Source organism: Carassius gibelio, chromosome B19, assembly GCF_023724105.1.
Source record: "Carassius gibelio isolate Cgi1373 ecotype wild population from Czech Republic chromosome B19, carGib1.2-hapl.c, whole genome shotgun sequence".
Lineage (NCBI taxonomy): Eukaryota > Metazoa > Chordata > Actinopteri > Cypriniformes > Cyprinidae > Carassius > Carassius gibelio.
The window spans coordinates 24,280,857-24,294,057 of record NC_068414.1 but is presented as its reverse complement, the minus strand read 5'-3'; the positions used below and the strand labels follow the sequence as shown (position 1 = coordinate 24,294,057).

The following is a 13,201-nucleotide window of genomic DNA, read 5'->3' as shown; positions in this document are numbered from 1 at the left end:
TAAATGTATTTTAAATATAGGAATTTAGGGACAGTATATAGTACATCAAAAGTTTGACACAAATTGACAAAGTTGTACAAAGTCAGACAAATCTTAGCAAATGTAAATTTTTTACAAAACATTTTTGTTGTCCCGTTATGTTCTCATAAAATTTTGTTCACAAAAAAAAAAAAAAAGAGTCAATATGTTTATTGCATTTATTACCCTGCAGGTTTAAGGATACGCTATTTAAAATACTTAATTATTTTGTTGCCCAAATCTAGTTTCTTTTAACAATGAGTTTGTCAGTGGCCGAGCCGGGGGAACTTTTAATTGAAACGAGGGAACAAATAGAGCCCTGCATGGACCCGCCCCATGATAAATATATCTATATAATGATTTAAATTACTATTTTAAAACTAAATAATTCATATTGAAAACAAAAATTCTTTCAATATGTAATTCGTGAGATGCATTTCTCTCTAAAGGCACGTCTAATGAGGAGATGGCAAGTCAGGTTCATCAAATTAATTTTTGCAACATTAACTCAGAAAACATTAGCTTATTAACAAATTCATTAAAATATATCCCTTCACTATTTTTTTTTTTTTTGTTTTTTTTTTGCTTTTTGGCATGCTGTGTCAAAATTGTGTTTGCATTCAGTAGCCTATACTGCAGGATTTTTGTTCCACATTGAAAAATAAGATTAAAAACAAGACTGACATCATAATATTTTAAGAATAAAGTAAAAATTACTATAGTAAAATCATGTTCTATTGCATGCAGTTAATAATGTGAAAATTCCAACTGTAGGCCTACTCCTCAAAAAAAAAAAAAAAAGTCTGTAGCATCTGTCATTCTTTAGATTTTATAATTTTTTTAAATTCTGATTGATATATTTACGAGAGATTCATTTGTATTAAATTGTTCAGATTTTTTTCAACATGCATTCAAATATTCATGTTTATTTCATGCTGCAAATATTAAAGAGGAAAATATCAGCGATTCATATGCAGTTTGAACTGAGGCGAATTATCTCACATTAAAAAGAGTAAAAACACGTTTATTGTTTGATGTTTAAAGACTTAGACTGCGTAGTAACAAAGCACAAAGCTTCGATAATAGAGTGGCTTACATGCTACAAATAAAGAATCGACCTGAAAATTTGAAACATAATTTCCAATTTGTATTTCCCGTACAAATTTATTTGCATATTGTCTCAGAGCTGAATCGCTACGCCACTGGAGTTTGTGTTTCTTCTGTTGTTTGTTTTGAGCCGTTGTGAATGTGCTGACTAGCTGCTGTCATGGGCCTGCTCACTATATGGAACATTACAACCACAAATCCAAACACCAAGACTCTCAGCTCTTATTGATCTGTCAAAAAGGTGAAAAGCTACAATTACAAAAGCCCCTGCACAATACGATAAAAACTGGGGAAAGTCATTTGCTTGTACAGCTTTCGAATAACTTTTTGACGTTTGACGTCAGTTTGGTTTCATAGATTTAATAGCAGGTTTCAGGGGAGAAGACCATTTGTTGAGGCAAACAGCGAAAGAAAAAAAAAAACAATCACTGAAACGTATTTTCCGTTATTACTGGCATAAATCGCAAGGAAAGGCCACGTTTGCTTCAGAGCTAAAGGTTTTAACTGGAGATAGAGTGGATGATGGGATTGCAGGGGACATATATATATGAAGAAAGGTGGAATTTGTGTGGAGAACAGAAGGAGGTGTTGAAGGATTAGATGTAAAACACATTTAATCTTGATCTCCATCACAAAATGTGTGTGTGGGTTAGGTTTGGCCTACATTGTGACGAGGTTAATAAAATGTATTTTTTCACACAAATGTGCTTAAAATAATGCTCAACATACAGTAAACGTCTGCACACATGGTTGAGCTCATAAATGTGCTAATTTTATTATTCAGTAGAGTTTTCTGAAAGATCAGTCCCTCTCACCGATGATGTCTCTTGGCCGGGTTGTTGTTTTGTCTCTGAATTAGCAGTCTCAAATGTACTCCTTGTGATACACAGATGCATTTTCCAGCAGACTATTTATAATAAGCCTGAAGTGTAGCTCCAGTAAAAAAAAAAAAAAAAAACATTATTATGGGAAAAATGTCACTATGAATGCCTCAGAAACGTCTGTCCCTGCCATTCCACACTGATTTATTCTGCGTCTGTAGACGTGATGATTTTTCCAAAATTCTCGTTATTTGGCCAAAATGTGTAACCGGAGTCCCTCTTCATCACGTCAATGTAATGTTGCTAAAGCATTTTTTGAGTAGAAAATAATTTCTGTTAGTGCACTCTAAATGCTAATTAAACTAACCCTAAAAAGTGCATTACTCTTACTTTTTTAAAAAGACTAATTGATGGAATCGTTCTACTGCATGATGCACCTATGGCGTTATACATTTCCTTTTGTGTTAACTCCATTTTTCTTCCTGTGTCCCAAACGGACTTGTTCTGATTAATTAGCGGCTGAAGAATATCAATGGCAGGCACATTTGCTTGGCTTGCAGGAGGGTGTGAAGATGCTCGCTGTAGTGTCTAAGTGCATCCACATATCTGTTAATTGGCTCTCTGGATATCCTAGATGTGCTTTTGCCTCTTTTTTTTTTTTTTTTTTACTGTGTATCTTTGATGCTTGCATATCACAACAATTACTTCAAGAGCCTGATAAGAGATACCATCAACGTCATGAGCGGCGCACAGCAAACACAGCGTGATGCTGATGACTCTAGTGAGTGTTTATCACTTCCTGGTTGGTTGGCTGCTCATGGATTAATTATCCTTTTAGTTTTGTACCTCAAACTCACATTAGCTTAATTGAATCTTGCAAATATCACACACACAGTTGGGATATCTTCTGCACAAACAGCTGTAGTCTTTCTTTCCCCTGTTTTCTTCGTAATAGAGCATCTCCAAATGGTATCATTTATATCTCGTTGGTTAATTAGGCATTGCATTGGACTTAAGCGCAGGGTCATTGTTTATTTAAAGATTTTTCTTCTGCACTGTAAGTTATGCTACATAACTTGCTCCGCAAATATAGACCTTGAGTGGAGATGGGTTGTGAAATATTTATTGACGCTAGTGATTTGAATTTCCCCCTGAATGTATAAGATAGTGAATTTCATATTTTTGTAGTAAGTAAAAAGTACCTGTCTTTACAAGCATCTGTTTACATGCTGAATTCCATGAGGGTAAAATGGTTAGGGGATAATTAATATTTGATTATTGAGACATCTGTACCTTAGCGGTGAAAATGGATAGAACAGTTGTTAAAAGTAAGCACATGAGTCTCTGTATTCTAGAGTTATTTTGAACAAGTTTAGTACTTTGCCAATGCTCTTGCCATTCTCTTTATCAGTGAATTCTCTCTTGTATCGATGCATATACTGATACAAAATAATGTGGCTTAATGTATGTTTTCATTGTTTTTATTATTTATTAAATTACTGAAAATACGTATTAAGTAGTATAAATAATATTCCAGAATTGTATTTTCTCCAGTGTTTTTATTTTTAAATATGTAAAAATCCATAACAATTCAAATAATGGAGAATGTCAATTTTTCGGATCATCTTTACCAACTTTCTCAGCATGTCTTAATTTCATCATCCAGTGAAAGAAATATGGATATAATGCTTTCCATAGTATGTACCCAATGTTGAACACCGGAATAAAAATTAATAATTAATTATGTTTCACCAAGGAAAGAAATACATGTGGGTTTTGAGCTACACAAGAGTGAGTAAATTATGTGATAATTACCGATTTCTGGGTGAACTATCCCTTTAAGGCTCATAGCCGTGGCAATAAAAATGTTTCCTGTTACATATACTATATATTTTTACGTCATTTATCAGCACTTTGCCTGTAGTAAATCCACAAATCCTCTTTAAAATCTGTAATCTCATCTGTTTGAATTACATTTCAGCAGTAAATATAATGTTATTCTGTTCAGTTTGAATAAATAGCTGTCCTATTAAATAAATCTGTGAAGCATAGAAAGGAACTGTTCTGATTTCATTGCTATCTCATTTGTATCTAATGACTTGAATAGGGTCATTTTGGGGGCCTTTGACAAATATATGCAACAAGTGACTGAATTGTCATTTACTGTGTTGCTATATTTGTAAGATATTTTGTATAGGCCTATTTTATTTCACAGCAGACAGTGGACTTAATTTTGTCTCTCCAGAATAACACTTCAGATGAGACTGAAAAGAACCTGGCTCTTATTTTTCTCGAATGAAAATTATTGGTGCATTAATAACGCGACATTCTGTCGCAACTGAGTTAAAGCTAGTCAGATACCAGCCACCGAATGGTATTAATGCTTCAAGGTCTCTTAATATGCAATACGTACCGTCTAAATGCGCACCTGCTAGACCCATTAAGTCTGCCGGATGAAACTTTTCCAAGTCCCAACAATTTGACGATTTAATAGTGATCTATAAAAATGTGTGAGAGGGGCTCACGGGGAGAAAGTGAGCAGCAGGGCTCTCCAGAAACATATCGGTTCAGTGTGTGCACATTATATCTGGCTCAAGTCTTCGGGAATAGTTTTGTAAGCAGACTGTGTGTCTAGCTGTGTGTGTGTGTGTATATATATGTACAGTATATTCTGTATATACCCCCTTCCCCCGTTCTGTCGACTTTATTCCACTTGGTTCCGTTACTCTTTTGCAGACAGCTGAAGCAGTCGGTTGAAACCTGGAGTGGAGGAATAAAAGGTATCATATGATGTCAATTGATTGACAGAGGCAGGACAGTTTAATGAAAAGGAGAAAAGAATTGGGTCCAATTTTTGCAGGTGAAATGGATGCTGGGTAATCTGAGATGGCTGATGAATAGTCATCTTTGTAAATAGAACCTCAGCCTTCTAAGTGTGTGCAGGGGAAAAACGTCAAACAAAGTTGTGATAAATTGACAGCACATGTCCGAATGTGCCCACCATCTTTGCTAGCTGACAAATCCTTCTCGTGGGAAGATAGTCAGGGGTAATTACATCAGACGAAGACATTTAATCCATGTAGGGTGTTTAAGGTTTAGTGCAACTGAACTGAAGCAGACATTTTTAAAATGTGCAATTTTCTTCACCCATTTTGTTTTATTTACTACTTAACCACATGAAAACATACTTAAGCTTAATTGTTGCTTCTCATAGTTGCTGCTACAAAAACAACAGTTAGTCTTTCACCAACGAACCGTAGAATAGAATGCACAAATTTCACATTGTTTTCTTTCAAAGCCCAAAGATGTGTTTTGTTACTCATAATGGACAATATCATTTTAATTTATGCATATTCTTTAGGACTTCAACAGATGGTAGTTTTGCAGCTATTCAATATTGTCTGTTGGCGTTTGTGCATTTAGCAGATGCTTTTATCCATAACAATTTGCATGGTCCTTTTTTTTCAGTATGTGGGTTCTTTGGCAATGGCTTGCATTTTTGCAATGCTTGTGTTGTACTGTTTATTATTTTAGGACCCTATTTTACAATTATTTTTAACCCAGGATGTTTTTGAAATAATAATAAGACAAAAAACTATTTTAAAGTAGTATAAATAAACTAAAACATTTGTTCACCCAAATATGAAATTGAAGTCATTTACTCATCCTCATGCCGTTCCAAACCTGTATGACTTTATGACTTCTGTGGAACATAACGGAAACAATTTTGTAGAAGATTGTTGGTCACCAAACCATTGAGATAAAGAACACTGAAGCATTTCTCTCTCTCTCTTTTTTATCTGACTTTCATTGGATGGCTTCTTTTTTGAGAGCAAACCGTCACATTGATTTGCCTGCTGTCTGAGGGGAAGAATGAGACTTGTGTTGGTTGTTTCTTAAAGAATCAATTTCCCTCCAAACCGTTGCTCCATAACTCAGTAGACAATAGTTACATTACCAGCCTTTTCTCCCACCGGCAATGCAGCAGCGCAGCTCTTTAGGCCATCACCACATTCATTAGCTGGATATCTACAACACTGAATAATACTTTGCAAGTTACAGATATCCTAACGTTCATGGTTAATTGAGAAATGTATTGATCGCTCAGAGGTGGGATCCAGCAGTCGACAGTCTCACAGGTCGATTGATGTGAGACTTGCAATGAGAGCTGAGTGAGATCCAGCTCATCTCTCTGTCTTTCTTTCTTCACACACTCACTCTCTTCAACTGTGAGAGATTGTCTTCACTGAACTAAAAAAGGACCATCAGTTGCACTTTATTTTAAAGTATCCTTGTTACAGTCTATCTATCTATCTATCTATCTGTCTGTCTGTCTGTCTGTCTGTCTGCAATTATTTAATCAAAAACACTAATCACTAAAATCACTAATATTGTGTAAAAACAGTAATATTATTACAATTTAAGTTACCAAAGTTAATTTTACTTCTGTTTTCTATTGCAATATATTTTAAAGTGTCATTTATTCCTGTTATACAAAGCTGGTTTTACAGCAAGTGCTTTTATTATTATTATTATTATATATTTTTTTAATATATATTACATTTATTTCAAATCAAAATCTTAAGTCTTTACTGTCACTTCCAATCTATTTAATGCATCCTTTCTGAATTAAAGTATTAATTTCCTTCTTTAAAAATAACTTAGTGCCGAAACTTTTGAACAGTAGTGAATATAACACACACACACACACACACACACACACACATTCACTGCATCAATCTGACTATGAGTTGTAGGACTCAAGCTTTTCGAGGTCTATAAGGTGCATGGATAGAATTTAGCATAAACCTGCAATGCTTTTTTTTAGTCCTATCTACCGTGTCTCTGTTAGTTCAGCTGGTGTTTCTTTGGCCCACTCTCACCTCTGGCCCGACCGCCCTCACCCTTCACAATCCATCCTGACCCATGCAGACTCTCTGTACACCCACTTTACACAAGTCAAGGCAGCCAACTTCAGGCTAATGACTCTGAGAGGTAAGTTTGCATTCAGTCCCCTAAATTGTGCCATGACACGGCAGACTGCATTTATGACCGTTTTATTCCGCCTGGGATCGAGCTCGTTTTTTATGATATACTGTAGTTTGTATTACCATTATTGAATGAGGCCACAGTTTAGTGCTCGTTGCCTGGGCTGTCAAAAGCCATTAGTGCAGTGACTCAACCTAGTGCTGTCACACTTCCACATGTATGCAATAAGGATGATGCCTGCGACTCTAGCCATCCTTATGGGGGATCCACATCTTATATGCGTTATATCTGGATCTGGGAAAGCTAGAATAGAGGATAATAAGTCAAATTAATAAGTGAAAGACAATATAAATATTGCACAAAATAAAAAAGATTACAAGTTTTGGTATTTATGAAATATGGTGTTATAAAATGCATTTTATTCCTGCTTTTCTTGCTGCTGTGGTGCCGCAGACTAAGAACTTTAGGGCTCAGCTATGGACAGGATACATTACTATTACATTTATATTATACATTATTGATATATATATATAGCTGTCTGCAGCTGTTGTATCTACTGAACACAAGTTGGGGTCAAGAGGTACAAACTCCCCCCCGATTTGATCACGGCATGAATTGCTCCCCCTACAGGGCATATATAAAAGTTATTTGGGACTGACAATCACTTTTCCAGCTGAGATGTCCTGTGTCTCATCTGCATGCTGCTAGCAAACTACAGCAGCTCTGCATTCAGATATTTCTGAAGCCAGTCAGGAAATTCCTGTGAAATATTAGGCAGAATTAAACCAGATGCCTTTTAGTTGCACCAATTACAATTAAATATTGATCACATTCTCTTTGTCAAATAACAAGTGAAGCAGGTTGATGATAACCAGTGAACAAATGTGGACATTAAATTGCATATAAACATATATATGAAATCCATGTCAGTTTAGCAGGGTCTGTTGGTACCTGCTCATTTCTTTTTCCAAGGCTCGGGTATGTTGAACTAAAATAAGGCGACCACAGGAATTTGCTGTGATGTTTCTAAACCGCTTTTCTGCAAATGTCATTTTAATTATGTAATGTCAAATCCGGTGTCGGTACACACTACGTTTCTCTTTAACTCGTTTAGAGAAATGCTTCTTGTTTACGGGGGGAAAGAAAGATGTATTGTTGCTCAACATTATGAAGGAATGTTTAAACAGGATGTAGGTTTTTATAAGGCTGGCATCGGCACTCATCTGCCGTGAATCATTCCCAAAGCGCACACGCAGTGACAGCGGAGAAATACACAACAGGTTTATTAGTTTTGTGACGCATTAAGTCAGAGGAAACATAAATGCGGCTGCTGTTTGCGTGTACCCTGGAGCATAATGGCACAAGGGGCACAAAGTGACAGCGGCAATAAGTGAAAATAATCACAAGTGACACTTAACTGGACTCTTGGAACGAGCCGCAGCTATTCACCAGTCATCGCTGCCTCCTGTTTCATCACAGCAACTTCTGACCACATAAAGATGGGAACATTTTTCGACCCGAAATGGCAGAGGCACAAAGGCTTGATTGTGCGGGTCATTAAGTTAACTAGTCTATTTTGCCTCAAATGGTCTCTGCTATGAGTTAAGGTGAGGTAATGTTTATATAGCATTAGACGGCACCACTTTCTGAAATTGAAATGCGCACAATAGGTATATTCACACACCGTTTTTCTGCGCAAGAGTGGGGATGGAGGAAAAGAAGGAATAAATTCTATATTCCTCCACTCTAATAGGTGTAATTACATTGGTGATATGGTAATGTAGAGGCGCTCCCCCCGTCTGGTGCGAGAGGAACAAAGAGCCGCTTGTGCGGCAGTGGCAAAAATCAGATGTTAATGATATTTCAGGACCTTGTTGAGTCTGGACAGCAGGGCTGGAGCACCTAGAGGGGAAATGACTTCCATGCCTAACCTATTTCAGCCGGTCTGAGCGATATTGAGGGGGAGGGAAAAGGGGGAGGGTCTGTTGGGTTGGCAGCCGATTTATCCGTTTTACAATCTGGCCAATGTGTGAAGTTAGACTTTCAAGATGGCTATTCACGGGGCTTTTTCCAGACGTTGCAAAATCCGCAAGATTCGGATTCACTGATTAGCGTTTTTCCCTTCATACGTCTCATTCCACTTAATAAGGAGAGCAGGAAAGGGCCCTCGGCGTGCACATGCAACCAAAGTCAAACAGTTTGCACTGAGGCCCCCCTTTTTTTCAGATAATTTGCACTTGGCTTGATGTTGTTATGAGCACAGAAAATGCCAGATGGATTTTCCACAGCGCTCCCCTTGATGGGGCGTGTGCTGGACATGTCTTGCCAGACAAATCCAGTATGAGTTTCTGTACCACAAAGGGCACTACTGTTTCATAAAGGAACGGGCGAATGCCCAATAAACAGGGCTGGGGAGACTCGGCTGAGCAGCAGTAGTGTTTTAAGTCCACCGTGGGCTTTTTACAGAAATCTACCGTGACAAATATTTAGCCATAAGAGGTCTGGAGATAAAATGAATTGAAGGCAAGTGCAAGCCTATTCACCAGTGCAAGTCTATTCTCAGAAAACATCTGAGGTTTGAATCTGGCTCAAACCTGCACTATTTTTCCCTAAATTTCTTACATGTGTAAAATAATTTAAGATAATCTACTGGAATGAAAAACAAACATATCCCACGATAAACAATGAGAACTCCTTTTCCGAATTTCGTCACATCCACTTCAGAAATCCATTTGACTAGTTTTAAAAGTCAATGTGGGTGGGAAGGGATTCCAGGATCGGCTTAATCTCCATACGATTTTCTTTTCTTTTCACTCATGCAGTTTGTTAAATGGCAGTGTTTATTGTGTGTATGTGTATGTTTGCTTGTCTCTTGCAAGGAGGCATTTGCAGCAGCTCTGCCACATTACAGTATAGAAACTTATTACCAGGGTGACTGCAGTTTTCCAGGAAAAGATGTGTGCAGCTATTACAAATTTAGAAATCTCATAAAGCTACAGTTACTGTACCATTATTGATATCAATCAGCAAAGACATTAAATTGATATACAGTGCATAAACTAAGTTTAAAATAAAGCTGTTTTTACAGCAAGACAGCTCAACACATTAGGTTAAGTTTTTATGCCTTACAGCACATAGGAGAAGTATCATCTTAATTTGATGTTAGTGTAACATTGTGTAACACAACTTTTGTTTTTAGAGGACAGATAGATGCATGTGATTTGGTGCATTTATTTTTTTACATATATTTCAGGAGCACATAAAAAACATGAAATATATATTTTTCAAACATACTGTAAAAACGACTGTAAAATAGGTAAATTAACTTAGTCATGATAGTGATTTCACTGATGCTTGTTTTGGGTTGTGATTTGAGTAACAAGTTGGGTGACTGTGGTTGACACCTTTTTTTTTTTTTACTTCGGTAAATGTTTTTTATGTTTTTGTTTTTTAAAGATTCTGTGGAGACTGCATACTTTAGTATGAAACAAAATGAAATGAGAAACAAACAAAACAAACAAAAAAACCTAATCAAATCAACTAAACATTTACACTGTAATTTATCTGAAAAAAAAAAGATAAATGACATGTTGTTTAATAATACTGTATTTGTTTGTTTTACATGTTTGTTTGTTTTAAGACATACTTTAAAGTTTTGTATGAAATAAAATGAAATGAAGAACTAAAAACAAAACAAACACACACACACACACACACAAACTATTTAACAAAACATTTACACTGTTATTTCTCTGGAAAAAATATATAGATGTTAATACATATAAACACCTGTTGTATAATAAACTTTTTTTTAATGTTTTTTTTTCCCCCTGCATAATGCATGGCGTTTCAAGCACTGTAAATATTTGAAAGGCACAGTGCAGTACAATTGCGCATACACAGTACAAAACTTCATAAATGTTTTACACCCCATAGAATCTTGCGTGAGGCTGTAAATCTGACCATCGTTCCATAATAGGTGTTGCACAAGTACAATAACATGTTTTCTGTGGCAAGTTCCACATGTTTCTTGGGCTTTGTCATACTGCAGCCATGCAAACTATTCTAAATCTGAATCCCTATACTCCTAATGTAAACACTCCCTCACAGAAAATCACTTCTAATCTGCCTCTCTCTGTTTAGTAATTGTGCCCAGTCTTAATCTACATGCCTGCTCGGCTCTGCTTCCCTCTGCTTTTAGTTTGGACACAGAGCTTTCATGTGGCATATTGTCTGACGCTCTTTGGAAACTGAAATGCATTACACCATATGCTGTGCTGCAACTCATTAAGAGCAGTGTCTGCTTCAAAGGCCTGCGACAGATTGATCCTCTGTACTAAACCCAGCCTGAAATGCATTGGAGGCAGGGCTTTGAAATAAATAAATAGGGTTTGAAATTGTTAACTCTATGTGATAATTTCTGTGCCGTTACTGCTAAGAATGCAGAATGACTTTAGTTTTTGTAAATGTTGGGGTTTATGTTCCTATATTGTTTTTAATTGACATAATCGAGACAGTAGGTTTTATTGCGTATGAAAATCTAGTATTAAGATTATCCCCCAAGCTTTTTGAATAGGGGCAGGGGGCAACTGTGAATAATTTATGTCCACCTAAGCGTAACAGTCTGTGGGAGATTTCACGCATGAGCATACATTTTTAGCCCGGGTTTGTGCCATTTAGCGGAGAAGAAGGGGAAAATCATAATATTGCATCAACCGCTCCACAGCATGACAGTGATAGAACACAGCTCCCTTCATATATGGGTTGTTTAGTGTATGCATGTAAGTGTATATGTATAAATGGGTCTGAACACCTGCAAGCCGACATACTGTATACATACATACATATATCTCATACGGAGATGCATTTTGTCTGTGTGTATGCAGCAGCAGGTACAGAGGGTCACGTCCAGCACATCTGGTGTTCTGTAATGCCTTTGTATTTGATGAGCTTGTAAAAGCAGAACGGAACAGAGACAGCAAGAACCGCGTGAATTAACCGTAAAAGTGTCACAGCCTATTGCACAAGAAAAAGAATAATCAGTCCCACATAAACTTCTTAAAATTTCAGAAAACTCTTTGATAAGCTACCATCTGTTTCAATGTAATTGTGAATGAAAACAGTGATGTCTCACTTCTTTAAACGTTTTTATGTTTAACATGATCATTTTAGTTTAAATAAATACAAATATTTAAAAATAAAATGAATTCAAATAATGTAAGTTATTTAAAATAAAAGATGAATATATATTTTAGGAAAAAAAGACCAAAAAGTGCACGTGTTCATGAGATATTTACCAAATCGCATGCATGTTACATCTTAAGTTCTGTAAAACTTGGATTTCAAAGTAATCTTTTTTGTGTTAATGTACATTTTATTAATTTCAAATGTTTGCTTATTCCAATTATTTATTTTATTGCGTTCCGGAATGTTCTAAATCAATTCTTTGTTTATCATGAACAGATGCCCCAGTTTCTTTTATTGTTGTATTTTGTTTACAGGATGAATATTACTTCAAAATGATAGACATGACAGTCTTGGAAACAAAAGCAATATGGATGGAAACTAAAACATACTCTTTCCCCCCATCATCTGGTAACTAGTCTACACTTTATAATGCCCATCTGTTGTATGAAACTGCATAACTCTTTAAAATATTTTTGACACTCTATAAATCCAGTGAAACTGTATCTAAATGTAGGTCAACTTTTAGCCGTGGTAAACAGAAAACCAGAAATCCTCTCACAAATTACCCTAATGTAGAACTGTTGAGATCACATGGAGACTCCCCCTAAAAATACTTTGCTTTTTGCAAGATTTGAGGATGAAAAAAAAAAACACAGAAATCTGTCTTCATTCAGTCCCACTCAATTTATTCCAGAAATGAAACACTTTTATGTCTTTACACGCAAGTGTGGGCCGTCGTGGGGCCTCTACCGAGAGATCTCAGTGAGCATCAGTGAGCATGTGTGTCCTATTTGGGTCTTACAGTAATGCGCCATCTGTATTTGTGCTTGTAATAGTGTGATTAATACCGGGGAGGTACATCACACACTCTGGCTCGGGGTTTTACGCCGGACTATCAGCGTGCAGCTCCTACTTTCATGTGCAGATCAGCAAATTGAACCCAAATTCTGTAATGATGTGCTTTTGAAATAATTCCTTATCTTTCATAAGCAATTACTGTCTGAAAACAATGAGGTTATTCCTGCAGGCTGCTGAATACGATTTTGAATATTCAGCAGAAGCAGATCTGTGTCGTATCT

At 36.3% G+C, this 13,201-nt stretch overlaps 1 protein-coding gene and 1 long non-coding RNA gene across 6 annotated transcripts in view; one reads left to right on the top strand and one right to left on the bottom strand.

Annotated features, from left to right (window-relative positions):
• The window catches only part of vps28 (VPS28 subunit of ESCRT-I), a 254,667-nt gene that overhangs the window by 223,722 nt on the left and 17,744 nt on the right, over positions 1 to 13,201 (bottom strand). The gene's annotated exons all lie outside the window — the stretch shown is intronic.
• Positions 1 to 13,201, top strand: part of LOC127978983 (uncharacterized) — a 52,038-nt gene that overhangs the window by 26,459 nt on the left and 12,378 nt on the right. For 3 of the 5 annotated variants that reach the window (XR_008158689.1, XR_008158688.1, XR_008158687.1), the window contains one exon: positions 12,437 to 12,530. The exons of the other annotated variants lie outside the window; for them this stretch is intronic. This is a non-coding gene — a long non-coding RNA (uncharacterized LOC127978983). The remainder of the gene's footprint in view (positions 1 to 12,436; positions 12,531 to 13,201) is intronic. 5 annotated transcript variants of the gene reach the window in all.